Raw genomic sequence first — 14426 nt, forward strand, 5'->3', positions numbered from 1 at the left:
AGAAAGGTCTCAGAGGCCAGATCAATGGGAAACTCTGCAACCTTTGTTTCAGTTGTTTTCGGTAGAAGGATGGCCCAGGAGAGAAAGTGTTAATAAGAATGTCCTGAGGGTACAGATGGTGCTTATGAAGAAAAAGCCTATTTTTCAATTTGCAAAAATGATTAGCTAGGATCCTACTGAGTTCACTGCACGGGCCACTGCTAGTTTTAATTTGTGCCAATAGGATGGAGGGATGGACTTTAATGAGTATCTGTGTTTTCTAATCATGGGCAGTGTTCGAGGAAGTGGCAGAGGGGGCAGAGAGGGTGAAAGATAATTGGGAGATTCAGAAAATGGGGCTGTTTCTTGGGGATGGATGGATGCTTTTCTGCCTTCCCAGCTAGAATCCTATCACAGTGATTCTCACCTGGCTGAAGATGGGGGTAGGGAAATCATCATTACACAGAGAAGCAGGTAGCATGAATATTCCAAGTACATGCTCCATGTTGAGACCTTCGAGTTTGCCACTTTACTGTGTGAGCTTTTAGGTTCTGTTTCCTTATTTGCCAAGTATGGAATACAATTATATTTATGTCATAAAATTACTGTATCAAGCATGATAATGCACATAAAGGACTAAGAATAATGCCTTGCATGTGTGAAGTTCTCAATACATTTCTATAAACTAAGTTTGTGAAATTATTTCACGTATAAAGGCCTACCCATTTGAAGAAAATAGCACAGTATTCGCTAGCCCTAGAAAGTTACTTTTTTTTTTAACACAGCAATACGCATTCCTTGAATGTCCCTTTCTCATGGAAGAAGAAAATGGGGCATGTGTACTGTCTTAAAGGCCCTCCTGAGTGATTTTGTTATTATTGTCCATCTTTAATATCAGTTGAGAGTCATTCCATATTAATAGTGGAGAGGTCTGTGATGAGTGCATTGCTGGTGCGATAGCAATACATAGATTCAAACCACCAAGGAGAATTTCCTGTAGAAGTGATTTGAACTTAAGCAATGGTCTTAATCTCTCCCATCCAACACTTGTATACATACATAGGTGGAGCTCACATAGTGGCTCTATGTGCTGGAGTAGCTCATGTTTTATTTTCTTGTGAATTTCAGAAGTATTTGCAACCTGAAGACAATAATGATCATTTTCCTAAGAAAAAAAAAAAAAAAAAAAACCAGATTTTGCTGTACTCTAGTAGAACTGAGATGCAAGACCAAGATTGCCTTTAATTGCTTGGCTTGTGTCAAAATCTGATGACTATTTTGGGGAAAGAAGGCAGAGGAGAAAAAGTAAAAGGTTTCTTTTGGAGTAAGTGTACCTGTTTTGAGGAGCAAGAATGGTCTATATATTTCCTACAATTTTATGAATGTTTAATGCATGCATTTCATTTTGGAGGGAATCAATAGACTCACCTGAGTATGAGATCCAGACAGTTCAAGGATCACTGACTTAAAAAGCAAGCAAAATATTTTCCTATTATTTTCTTTCAACTGGGCATAGAAATTTGGAAAATGAAGTAATCCCTTTCTTTAATGTGATCCTTGTCTAGTAGGGGAGAAAGACATATCAAACAATCACACTATGAGTAAAATAAATGCTGTGGGGGCACAGAGTCCCTGGAAAATCAAAGAAAGATTGAAGACATTTAAACAGAATGAGAAGGCTTTTCTGGACAGGAGAAAATTCCCAAGGAGATTCTGCAGGTGAAACCATGGAGCATGGTGGTTCCCTGCCTCCCTGCCTCTGACATAATCGCTGGAGAGCCAACAGTGCCCCACAACCTAGTGATCTGTATGCCTCAGCTCGGGAACTATATGCTTTATTCTAAGCCACCTCAGGGAAATGTCCCCTCATCAGCCTCACTCAGCAGCATTTACCCCTTAGGGCTATGAGTCTTCCTTTGAGGACACTTCATTTCATTTGCTCTGGAGACAGGACTGAAAAGAAAATATAAAGCAATCCTCTAAAACACATCCAGGAAACATATTGTTGTGCAAGCTAATTAACTTTTGAAAAAGCAGTGCTCTAGTCAAGATTTCTATATATCGTGCATGGCCTAATTATAGAGACAATAATACCCTGGATTTACAAAAAGCCTTTCAATATCTATCTTTGCAATTATTTCAATTATTCACCAAATATCCTTAGCCAAATAAAAAAGAGGTAGACGTAAAAGCTGAGTTTTGCAGGGGCCAGTGTAGCATGCATTATTTTCATGGTTGGAGGTACAGTCTTGAACGCTATTCCATCCTCAGGGTCTAAAGCCCTGGTTCCTTAATTCATTAATGTTTATAAAAGAAAAAGAATAAAGGAGATGATAATCTAGGGATTATGCTACAATTGATTATTGTTTTTGTTGCTAAAACATTCCAGGTATATGGTCTTGTTCATGCTTATCTCTCATTTTCTAAATGAATGAATACATTAACAAATAATTTAATAAGTCAATGAATCATATGGACCCAGATTTTGATGAAAAAACCCATACAAAAGTAGTGGTCCAGGAGTCCAGACCAGATATATCGGGTATGAACCCATCACAAAATGATTAATGTTCCAACCGGCTGACATGATAGTTTAGAAAGGGTTTCTTGGAAAAGAAGGAGCTCAAACAAGACAGTATTAGGAAAAACAAATGGGAAATTGCTTTACTTGTTTAAAGCCATAATGAATAAATGTGAGCAGTGAATATGAGATAATGAAGGAAAATTGTCATGCACATAGTAGGCACTTAGTAAATAATATAGAGGCTTAGACATGTCTTAGCCATGTCTTTCTAAAATGACACCAATGCAATTATTTTGTCTTTATAGGATGGAGTCTCAGTAGCTTCCAGAAGAGTTCAAGGGGATCCATGTTTAATGAAGTGTCTCCTCCAGCTTGCACTCAGCAGGTAACGCAGTACTTTCTTTCATGATTTTCATTTCTGCCATATTTATGACTTTGAGGTGACTTAGTCTTTTCAGTTAAACATGGCACATAGGAATCCAGCTCTTCATTTTCTGATCTCAATCAAAGCCCTTGCTGTCAGGAAGACTTCTCCTGGTTTGATACTATTAAGCCCATTTTTTTTTTTTTTTCCCAGAGACATCATTTGAGGGTATGTGGGGAGGTGAGGACAGATACATGGATTGAATACTAAGTTAGGTAGCAGAGTCAAGTCAGCCAAAACAGAACAGATAAAGCGGTTGAAGGTTCAAGGTTTTCCCAAGGGCAGCCAAGGATCAGGCAAGGATCAGCCACAAACAGGGCTGAGTTCCTGCATTCTTCATGATTTATGTTGGTGGATATAAACTTGAAAGTGCACACTAACAGCCAAGTATGGCATATGCTTCAGTGAAGGAAAATTACTCCATATTGGGACAGATATAGACAGCCGGTCTCTCCGGAGAGTCTAATAAACACCCTAGAAATCATAGGTAACAGGATAGAGAATATAATTTGTCAGGAAGACCAGTTATGGAATGACTGTCTTTAAATGTGAGCACCTGTCCTCTGTAATACTGCAGTGCAAATATTATCTTTCCCTGCCAAATAATCTCATAATAGCCTTTCTATTTTTTACATTGAGTTTGTATATCCTAAATTCCTAAATTCTCAGTCTGCAAAGTATTATTTTCATCTTAAACAAAAGGTAATGTATCCTTTCATAGTATCTATCCAAACTAAGTTAAAAGACAAATGAAGGCTATGACACAGATGAAAAATTACCAGGAAACTTCAATAGAGATACTCTATTATAGAATGAAAATGCCAGCAGAGAAAACTGTTCATACATAGAGTGATTCTGAGAATGATTGATGGGTCAGTTTCCAAGATATTTGGGACTCTGCAAACTGTTCAGAAAATAAATTGTAAATGAGTACAATTTTATGGATTTGGAGCTGCCGAAGTAAGTTTTGATTTTGACTGTTCATTAATGCCAAGAAATAAAATTATAAATTGTAAACAATTCGCAATACCAAAAGATTTTCCTCCAATTAAACTCGTAATTTATTTTGCTGTACTAGATAGATATATCCCTGGTAAGTTGTTCAGTGACATTTGACTTAAGGCAAGTGATGCAAGGTAATCGTGGGCAGAAAGGCTGCCAAAGAGAGAAGGAATGTGATCAATAGGCTTCTTTTGTTGTTGGCAAACACTGTCAGGGGATGATCAGCGTCAGAGCTTGGAGCCAGAGAAAGCTAATAAGATGAGTGGCATGTTTCCCACAATATGCTCCAAGTATTTATGTGCTGTTCTAAGCAAGATCTGTAAACACAATGAGGACAAAGAGAATACAACGTTATTGATGATATCCTCCTGATTTATGTTTACAGCATCTGTGGATAATAACTCCATTTGTCAGGGAGACCCTCATGAATACTAATTTGGGGTGACAATTCAACCATGACCAGACTGGCTTTAGGTGATGCTCTTCCACTCTTATGTGTTTTGCTGGGAATATAGTACTCGGAGTGTCCTCAATCTCTTTTTATTTTTTTAAAGGCACACTGGATTTGGGAGATTTTAGGTATAGTAATTTTTGAGAAGTTCGCAGGTGTGCACAAGGTCATATTTAATAAAATAATTAGAGGCTGTGCAGTATTTTTGAAATCAAATCTGTGTTCTTGAAATAGAGTCTAATTCTAAATGTCTCTGAGTACCAAAGAGAAAAAAACCTTAATTCCAGCCTCTGCTTTGGATGAAATATGACGAAAAAGCAAAGTTCTTAAACTCATTTTCTTTAAAGCATAAACATGTGATCTTGTTTTCTCCTAATGTTTTCTACAGTACATTCATTAGGCTGTTAGAGACAGTGTCTTAGATCTCAGGAAGGTACACACTCTGAAGATAGAGAATGGAACTAATCGGTCTTTAGAAGGGGTGAAAGGAATCATTTTCTATACTGCCTGTGAATCTGCCAGAAGATATCCATTCTCTTCGAGATTCTTAGTCAAAATTTAAGTAACCTAATTTACTATCTGTGGTCTGCAAATTCCTTTATATTTCAAGATTCTCAATCCATATTAGAAAGAAATGGTTCTATTGAGTATAAGTTCACTCTATAGAAATGGTTCTATAGAGTTTAAGTTTACCAAAAATGTATTTCTTTGTCCATGCATAAATATACTGCCTCCTGCCAATCTTACCTGCCAGAGATTGTCCCCTCTATACGTACCCTTGCCCTGTTACCTGATGCATGGTCGTGAAAGTAAAGCATACTCATCTTGTTGGAGAAGGGGCAAGGAAAACTAAGGTAGGAATTCAGACCACAGGGAGGCCGTCCTAGAGGCATCAGCCAAGGAGGAAGTTGGTATTCCAGGTACACTGGCCTACTGGGCACTTAAGTGGGTCTCTGTTCACTGAAGAAATAGATTGTTTTGTTTCTCCTTTAAGCTTGCTCAATAGAGTTATTTTTACTAATAATATAGAGGATATTTATAAACACTGCTATTATTTGTGCATTTTATATGATTGATTTGTCTCAGGTGGGATTTCTACCAGGGCTCTTTAGAAAAATGCTACCCAAACATTGATAGGTTTTCACATTTATTCAAGTTACTAGATTATACCTATTGACTTATTCTCTCTGGCTCCCCTGCTCAGTTTCTGGGAGAACCCTACACAGCCTTAACTGATAAGACAAAATGGGAGGGTCCAAGTGTGAACACTGTCTGTGAGGTTTTCTATTCTCTTGACCAGGCTTTCATATCCTAAGCCTCATGAACCAAAATACATTCTTATAATAGTTACAGAAATCCAGGCCCAAGTGAGATTATTTTAAATTTCAAATTACATTGGAGAATGCCAGTATCACCCACCCCATCCAGGCCTGAGTTAGGACTGAGTTTGTTCTGAAAGTTGCTTCTTATTACATCTCCACGGGAGATAATTATGCTCAGAAAATGTAAGGAATTGTTCATAATGCCGGATTGAGTGATCTTGAGTCCAACTGAGATATGTCATTTTTCATCTGCTAAAGAAACGGCCTTGGATAATAATGGATAAGATATCTCAAGTACCTTGGCTGGAAAAGGAAAGCAAATTACATGTTTTCTGAAGAAGGAAATCTTATTAGCTCTGTTATGTAAAGGCTTATTCATTTTCTTGTGAATTCCTCTATAAAATCTCCCCTTCTTCCTTCTAGTCTGTCCTAAGAACACCTGTTGAGTGCAGAGCTGTTAAACACGGACTTTTTCATCCCAGCTTCAGTCCTTGATTTATCCAGTTGGTTGGTTGGTGGCTGTGATTTCCTTACAGCTGCTGCCACTGTTGCTACCACAGTAGAACATGTTCAACCAACAGCTAAATGCCAGGGAGGTAGAGATGTTAAATCAAAATGGTTTAACTGTCCACAATTGCTGATATCTCAGAGAACAACTCTATTCTAGTTTCAGGACTAACAACAGTCCTGTTCTCTTCTTTTCCTGACCCTAAATTATATTGTAATTGAGTCAAAATCCCAGAGACTTGGGTAGTACATTGAGAAGAGAAAAATGACGATAGCTCTGGCATTTTGTTGAACTTTATAGACTTTATCTGACCCTGGCTGAGTAAAAATATGATATATTACTGTCTTTCTGGGACTGGTGTTAAGTCAGGTGTGGAAATAGCAATAGAAATATGATCTGTCTTCCCTCCAACATCCAACAGTTTCTGAGCTGGGAATGGGCCCCTGAAACCTAACTCTATATTCATCATCTCAACCTTCTCTTTAAAAACATGTATTACACTGAGAAAGTTGAGCGGTCCACAGGTTACTCGTAACTTCCAATTTTAGAGATTGAAAGACCTCAGGGGTCCAGTCCAGCCTCCCACCAAGAATAGGAATCTCTTTTTCAGCATTTATAATCAAAAATGCTCAAGTCTCTGAGAATGTCCAGTGACAGACCAAATTTCCTTAAAAATCAGCCATACTCCAAAAAGATTTCAGAACACTGTTTTCTTCCTAACATCAGTTTCAAGCCACTGCAGTAGTGAATGGGAGTCCGGTTTGTAAAGGGAGAAAAATATCAGTTGTTAGGAGGTTGGGTGGGGCAATCCTTCTTGGATAGATATTTTAAAGTGATCTGGAGGTTTTCCTAGTACACTGACTTTTTGGAGATTGGAGAAGATTCCAGAGGACACAAAAGAGGGATATGAGGTATGGATTGTGGCAAAAAAAAAGCCCCCAAAAAACAAAATAAAAATATTATGTTTTTAAAATCTGCCATGAAAGAAGAGATGCTTCACATGACCCAGCTACTCACTGTGATTAATGGCAATAAGGCAAGATGTCTCCAGGGACTTGACTGGCACAGCTGTTAAGCCTCTGTGGGTTGTTACTAAACCTGAAGTACTTTCTCATGGCATCATTAAATCCAGGTAGGGACTTGATCTATGAGATCAGAGAGAAGTATTGCTCTGCATTAGCAGATTAATTGACATCAGTGCTATATATACTGGGATCTATGGATAGCCTCCACTGGCAGCTCAAGATGAGTTTTAAACTTTCCAGTTCCTCTTTTGGATTGATCACTGTATTTATACAATTCTCTTTTTTCCTCTATTTCCTGCAGGAATGAATCATTCCAATACATGAGCCACATAGGCTATAGTGATTTCACTTTGGGTCAGTTCCATTGGAGTATTAATCATGCCTACAGGCTGAGTTAGGTCGCTGCAGATGCAAATGGCTTTTAAAAATCTATTTCATAAAGTTTTACTTCTCTGAGTTAAACAGAGCCTTATAGCAGCACTGCCTACGGTAAAGACAATGACTTAAGTGAGGAAAAACTCATTTCCCCAAAGCTTCATTTCCTCTCTTCTGCATCTTCATCCTATCTTTTGGGTCATTCTTCCTAATCTCACCTACTCTTTTGTCTCTGATCTTAACATGTACATGCATGTGAGCTCTTATACACTCAGGAATGCACCAAAAATCTCTCACTTAATACTGCCTCTTCTTCTAGCCACTCTCTGTTCCTCTTCCCCTTTATAAAGTCAGACCTCATAAAAGCAAGAAAATCTACAACTTGACGTTTTTGCAATTCTTCAGCTCACCCTTTCTGCTTTATGGACGCTAGGCAGTAAGTGTGTGAGGAGTGGGGCAATGATATCACAGTTGGAATAGTGGCTAAAAATGGGAGAGTTATGCAGAATAGTGGCCAGAGTGAGACTGCAAATGGTTATAGAAGTACATCTCTTCTATTTTCACAAAGTAGTTATTAGTATGATTACCACTGATTTGGAAAGCTAAAAATTTGCATGCTGAAAAAGCACAGAAAATTCAAAGTCTTCTTTTAGAGCTAATTATCTGGAAACATTAAACTAGACAACCCTTCAGTGCTAATGTTGTTGTTGTTTTCAATGGTACAGCATCATTTGGTGCTTTTTGTGACTGGCAGCACTTAGGGTCTTAAGGAAGTTGTGACTTAGACTTTGGCCAGTGGGAGAGCGGTCCAGCTCAATCCTCAATGCATTTGCCCTTTGTTCCACCTACAAATGCTTGATCATGGCCAGATTTAGCTTTATGCGAACTTTATGGGACTTTCACAGAATGCTTTCTGATTTTCTTGATAATGTGCCAAGCCATGAACTTGATAAACCAAGGTTTCAAGCCCTTAGGTAGATAAATCAAGATCATGTTCTTATCTGAAACTCTGCTGCCATTTCTAAAAGGTTTGAATTAGTTCTGTCATATCAAAAGCAATGTGTGTAGTCATTAAAATGGAAAGAGATAACAAACTACACTTCTGATGTAAGGAAGAATACTCAAAGCCCAGCTGATGACTCACTTCTTAAGAAAAAAATATATCAGTGTACACATTCTAGAAAATGTGATTTTTGTACTTCTTTAGAGTTTATTTGATCATTGCTTAAACTTTAGAAATGAAGTCACATTAAAATCATAACATGCGACTTCAAGCCATTTGTATTTCTTTATTTTATCTAAATACATTCAATGATTATTAAATGCTCATCTATCCCTGTCTGTACCTGTAAGAAACAACAGAAACAGATACTCACATGTGATTTGTACATATGTGTGCTTTAACTTGCATATTTAGTGTTTCGGATGATGTCTGCTCCACCAATGCTGTTTTGGAAAGTGCTCAATTTGCAGAGAACAGAATCAACTTTAGCTAATTTAGGAAGACATAGGGCTTTTAAAGGTTCTTACATGACTTATACAGAAGATGACAAGGCTACTACTTTGCTGATTTGGACCTGTTACTACTTTGATGATCTGGACCAAAAAAGTAGGTGTCCGTAGTCCGTATCACTCCTCTGTAGTCCTAATTTCAGTCTCTTTCTTGTGCTTCTAATTCATGGGAGTACATCATGTCTGAAACCACAGCTGCAAGAAATTTTAGAGATAGTGCTTTTCAGTTTTAGCTTTTACATTACAGGAATATATCATAGGAATAGATGTGTGAGCAAACCCACGATATCTGCTGTGGATACAAATCTCTACAATAATGGCCGATAGAGATGTAAGGCAAAACATATACATAAAGAAACAGTAGACACTGGGGTCTACTTGAAGTGGGAGGGTGAGAAGAGGAAGGAGTGGAAAAGATAATTATTGGATACTGGGCTTAATACCTGGGTGAGGAAATAATCTGTACAGAACACTCCTATGATATATATTTACCTATGTAACAAACCTTCACATGTAACCCTAAACCTAAAATAGGAGTTTAAAAAATGATCTGATAGCCACATGAGAAAAGCAAAGAAAGACAAGTGAAATCGATTGTAATAATGTGTTACTTAATTCAGTATATCTCAAACATTATTATTTTAACATTTAAAATTATTCATGGCATGCTTTACACTATTTTTTACACTGTCTTCAGAATTACGTGTGTGTTATACATGTGCATCACACCTCAATTAAAAGTAGCTACATTTCGGCCGGGCACGGCGGCTCATGCCTATAATCCCAGCACTTTGGGAGGCCAAGGAGGATGGATCACGAGGTCAAAAGATCGAGACCATCCTGGGCCAAATTGGTGAAATCCTGTCTCTACTAAGATACAAAAAACTACTCACACGTGGTGGTGCATGCCTATAGTCCGAGCTACTTGGGATGCTGAGGCAGGAGAATCAATTGAACCCCAGAGATTGAGGTTGTAGTGAGCTGAGATTGCACCACTGCACTTCAGCCTTGTGAGAGAGGAAGTCTCCATCTAAGGAAAAAAAAAACCTAATTTCAAGCATGCAACAACCGCTTGTGGCTAGTCATTACTCTATTGGACAACAGAGATATACAATAATCCAGTGTTTGTATATGTATTAGTTCATTCTCATGCTGCTATGAGGAATATCCAAGACTGGGTTATTTATAGAGGAAAGAGATTCAATTGACTCACAGTTCCACAGGGCTGGGGAGTCCTCAGAAAACTACAATCATGGCAGAAGGGGAAGAAAACATCTTCTTCACATGGCAGCAGGATGGAGAAGAATAAGAGAAGTGCAGAGCGAGGCGGGTGAAAGCCCCTCAGAAAACCATCATATCTTGTGAAAACTCACGCACCCATTATCACAAGAACAGCATGGGGGACCAGCCCCCATAATTCAGTCACTTCCCAGAAGTCCCTCCTGCAACATGTGGGGATTATAATTTGGATTACAATTCAAGATTCAATTTGGGTGGGGACACATAGCAGTATGTTACATGTATACTCAGCGGACCAATTTCCCACTAAGTTCATCTAAGCTTGATGGGTTGTTTTTGTGTGTGTGTGTGTCTCTAAAAAGGTTCCTTAAGGCAATTAGTTTCTCTAAGTTACTAGTATGCATGCCCTTGACCTATGCAGAATCTCAGAGACCTTAACGTTAAGGATGATGTTGATAAGTAACATGTATCTTACATACTGTCATGCCCACAATAAGCAGTCAGTGCCTATTTTACTGTATAGTTCATTGAATGCAGTGATGGATCGATTAATGAATGAGAATAAATTAACAGTGGGCATTAGCTATTAGTATTGTACTAGATTAAGCAATTAAGTTAAAATTATATAACATAGATTATGCCCCATACCCTTAAAGAATGACTGTCATTCACTCTAACTTCATGAAATTCTTGTGTCTGGTTGCTGATTCCAGGCTGACATAATGCAGATAATTCACACAGTATGTGATATTTTATTTCCTGAAGTAGAGTGCCTAAAATTAAACATAGAAACATTAAAAATGAAGTTTTCTGGGTGGGATTCAGATTTCTGAATATCTGAGTTGATAATGATAGCAGAGGGACTTTTTCTTCAAATGCACTTTCTTACCTCCTTATCACTCTCTCCCAAACTCTTTGTGGAGAGTAATAAGAAGGTAAGAAAAATGACCAAAAAGCTGTACTGAATCTAGAACATTTTCTCATATGCCATTCCAAATATGTTCACTTATGTTACACCAGTATGTCCCAAACAATTCTGCAGAAATTATTAATGGGTAATCCCATTAAATCAAATGACAGTAAAAAATTGAAACACTTAATTCTGTAGTTAAAGTGGGAACATGTGGTTAAATGAGGTAAGATTTCTTCAATACAAAATTTCTCAGAGAGCTTAATATACTATACATTATAAATCTTAAGTGAAATAAATGCGAGAAACATTTCCAAAATGTATATCACTGTAAAAGAACGCATTTTTGAGCATGTAGATTAATAATCTAAGAGTTCTAGGGTTCTACGGAGCTCCATTTAGGAAATGCTGTTCTATAGGCCATAAAAATCATATCATATATCAAATCATATCTATCATATAAAACTGTTGACAGTGTACAATATGATTTGTCTTAAAAGATTATTTGCCAGCTTATTGTAATATTTCAAGTCTATGTTTTCTACAGAACACTACTTCCTTGAATAAATCAAGGACTATAAGAAATGAACAACAAAAAGTGTTTCATATTTAAGTCAGTTATGAAAAGATGGGATGAAGGACTTTGTTACTGCAGATCTTCTCAGAGTGAGATTGATTACCCAAGAGAAAGGGAATCACTGGTGGAGGGAGAGCTTGGATGAGGGGAAATGAATTGTATAAAAGTGAAGGTTCAGGCCGGGAGCGGTGGCTCACGCCTGTAATCCCAGCACTTTGGGAGGCCGAGACAGGTGGATCACGAGGTCAAGAGATCGAGACCATCCTGGTCAACATGGTGAAACCCCATCTCTACTAAACATACAAAAAATCAGCTGGGCACGGTGGTGCATGCCTGTAATCCCAGCTACTCAGGAGGCTGAGGCAGGAGAATTGCCTGAACCCAGGAGGTGGAGGTTACGGTGAGCCGAGATCGCGCCATTGCACTCTAGTCTGGGTAACAAGAGCGAAACTCCGTCTCAAAAAAAAAAAAAAAAAAAAAAAAAGTGGAGGGTCTATACGGTTAGGTTATTCTCCAAAGGAGGGACCCTTTGATATATACAACTTTGAAGGAAGCAAAACTGTGGTCAATAATCCTGTGATCTTTGGTCTATTGCTGTTCAGACCAGTAGGATCTTGCCTGGCCTCATTTAGATGGTACATAGAGATAAGACTCTGACTATCTAAGTTGTTTCAAAGAATTTTGAGAAAGAAGTTAGATATGAAAGGCTACTTTAAAATAGATGGCTACCGACTGGATAGATCTTGCAATAAAGGCTGAGAAGAGAATGAAATATGGTCCGAAAGACAGTGCAATTTGGTTGATTTGTAACTGGTTGAAGGACTGTACCCAAAGTGTGATTATTCATTCTTTCATTTGTTCATCATTCATTGATCGGCAGGGAAAATGAACAGGTGCTTCACAAAAGACATATTCTAATGACCAGAAAACATACAGACAAAAAGTTTAACCCTACTGTTGGCTGCACATCCTATATTCTTGAACAAGTCAGTTCTTTCCTACCAGAATCTGTACCACTCTATCTTACTCCCACTCCCAAGGACTTCTGCCTTAGGGAAGGAGAAACATTGTTTTGTTTCTGAGCAGGAATATCTGAAATAACAATTTGGCCCTAATATTGAGGGTGGGGTGTGTGCGTGTGTGTGTGTGTGCACGCGTGTGTGTCTGTCTGTCTGTCAAAAAGTTAAGGGATATTTAGGAGCCATGTATCTTGGAAATGGTGTACCTGATGCAATAGGTGGGGTTTAGAGCTACAACCCAATTGGAAAGTGTCATCATTCTAGGGAGATTAAGTAAAGGAAAGACTGTATTTTAAAAAGTGCCTAAACATACCTTATAACAAGGAAAATAAAGATATTTAAAAAATCCTTTCAGTTTACAGACTCACCAGTGCCAGAATTTCTGCTTAAGGCAAGTAATGAAAGTCTACATTTTCTTGGCCTTACCCTTTAAACATATATCTCCTTGTGGACTTAACAGAAAGTGGTTTTATGGCCTCAGTAAGCCCTGAATAAGGATTCAAAGATTCAGGGCACTCTTTCTTACTATTAATCCAAAAAATGCAAATTAAAACAGCAAGTTATCTTTTTGGTCTATCAAATTGGCAAATATTTAAAATGAAGATATTATGCAGTGTTGATGAGGGTGTGGGGGCATAGATACGCTCATACTGCTGGTAGGAGTGTAAATTAGCTCAATCATTTTGAAGAGTAATTTGACAAGCTGTATCAAAAGCTTAAAAAAAAACCCATGAGGCATTCCACTTCTAAGAATTTATCCTAATAGGATAATTCTAGGTATGCTCAAATATTTATCTATATGCATATTCATTGAAATATTGTTTAATAGAAGAAAAATTGGAAATAAGCTAAATGCTCAATAATAAATGTTTGAATAAATTGTGTTACATCTGCAGAGTGAAATACGTGAACTCTGAAATGCTGCTATACAATAATGACTGGGGGAGAAATAAAACAAAATGGGCTAATTATAAGAGATTTAAGAACAAAAATCAACCATGTTCCATATTAAGACTTTGGATACGGATTTAACAAACCAATTCTAAAACAATCACTGTGAAGCAATCAGGAAAATTTATACACTGACTGGATATTTAATTATGTCAAGGAATTATTTTAAATATTCTGGGGTGATAATAGCATTGTGACATGTGCCTTTAAAAAATGTCATTTTTTAGCAACACATACTGAAGTATTTGCTAGTGAAATAATACCTAGAATCTGCTTTCTAAGAGCCCAGTATAGGGAGTGGGAAGGCTTATGGGTATGTAGATAAAACACAATTGGCCAAATGTTGGTAATTATTGAAATTAGGTGATAGGTAGATAAGGATTTATTATGTCTTTATATCTACTGTGTATGTGCTTTCAACTTTCATAATGAGAAATAAAGATAATTTTGTTCCTGAATAATTGTATGAAATATTTTTATGATATTAATATGTGTTTAAAATATGTCAAACAAAATATATTGTATAACCCAATATTTTCATACAGGAGATCTATATATATGATGTCTATTTAAATATATATGTTGAGTGAAATGATAGACTCTCGACT

General features: G+C 37.4%; 1 long non-coding RNA gene across 1 annotated transcript in view; it reads left to right on the top strand.

Moving 5' to 3' along the window:
- Positions 1 to 2806: 2806 nt before the first annotated feature.
- Positions 2807 to 14426, top strand: part of LOC105717946 (uncharacterized) — a 268071-nt gene continuing 256451 nt past the window's right edge. The window contains exon 1 of the long non-coding RNA XR_001107628.2: positions 2807 to 2888. This is a non-coding gene — a long non-coding RNA (uncharacterized LOC105717946). The remainder of the gene's footprint in view (positions 2889 to 14426) is intronic.

Source organism: Aotus nancymaae, unplaced genomic scaffold (assembly GCF_030222135.1).
Source record: "Aotus nancymaae isolate 86718 unplaced genomic scaffold, 86718_ANA_hifiasm-v0.15.2.pri h1tg000057l, whole genome shotgun sequence".
In the NCBI taxonomy this organism is placed as follows: Eukaryota; Metazoa; Chordata; class Mammalia; order Primates; family Aotidae; genus Aotus; species Aotus nancymaae.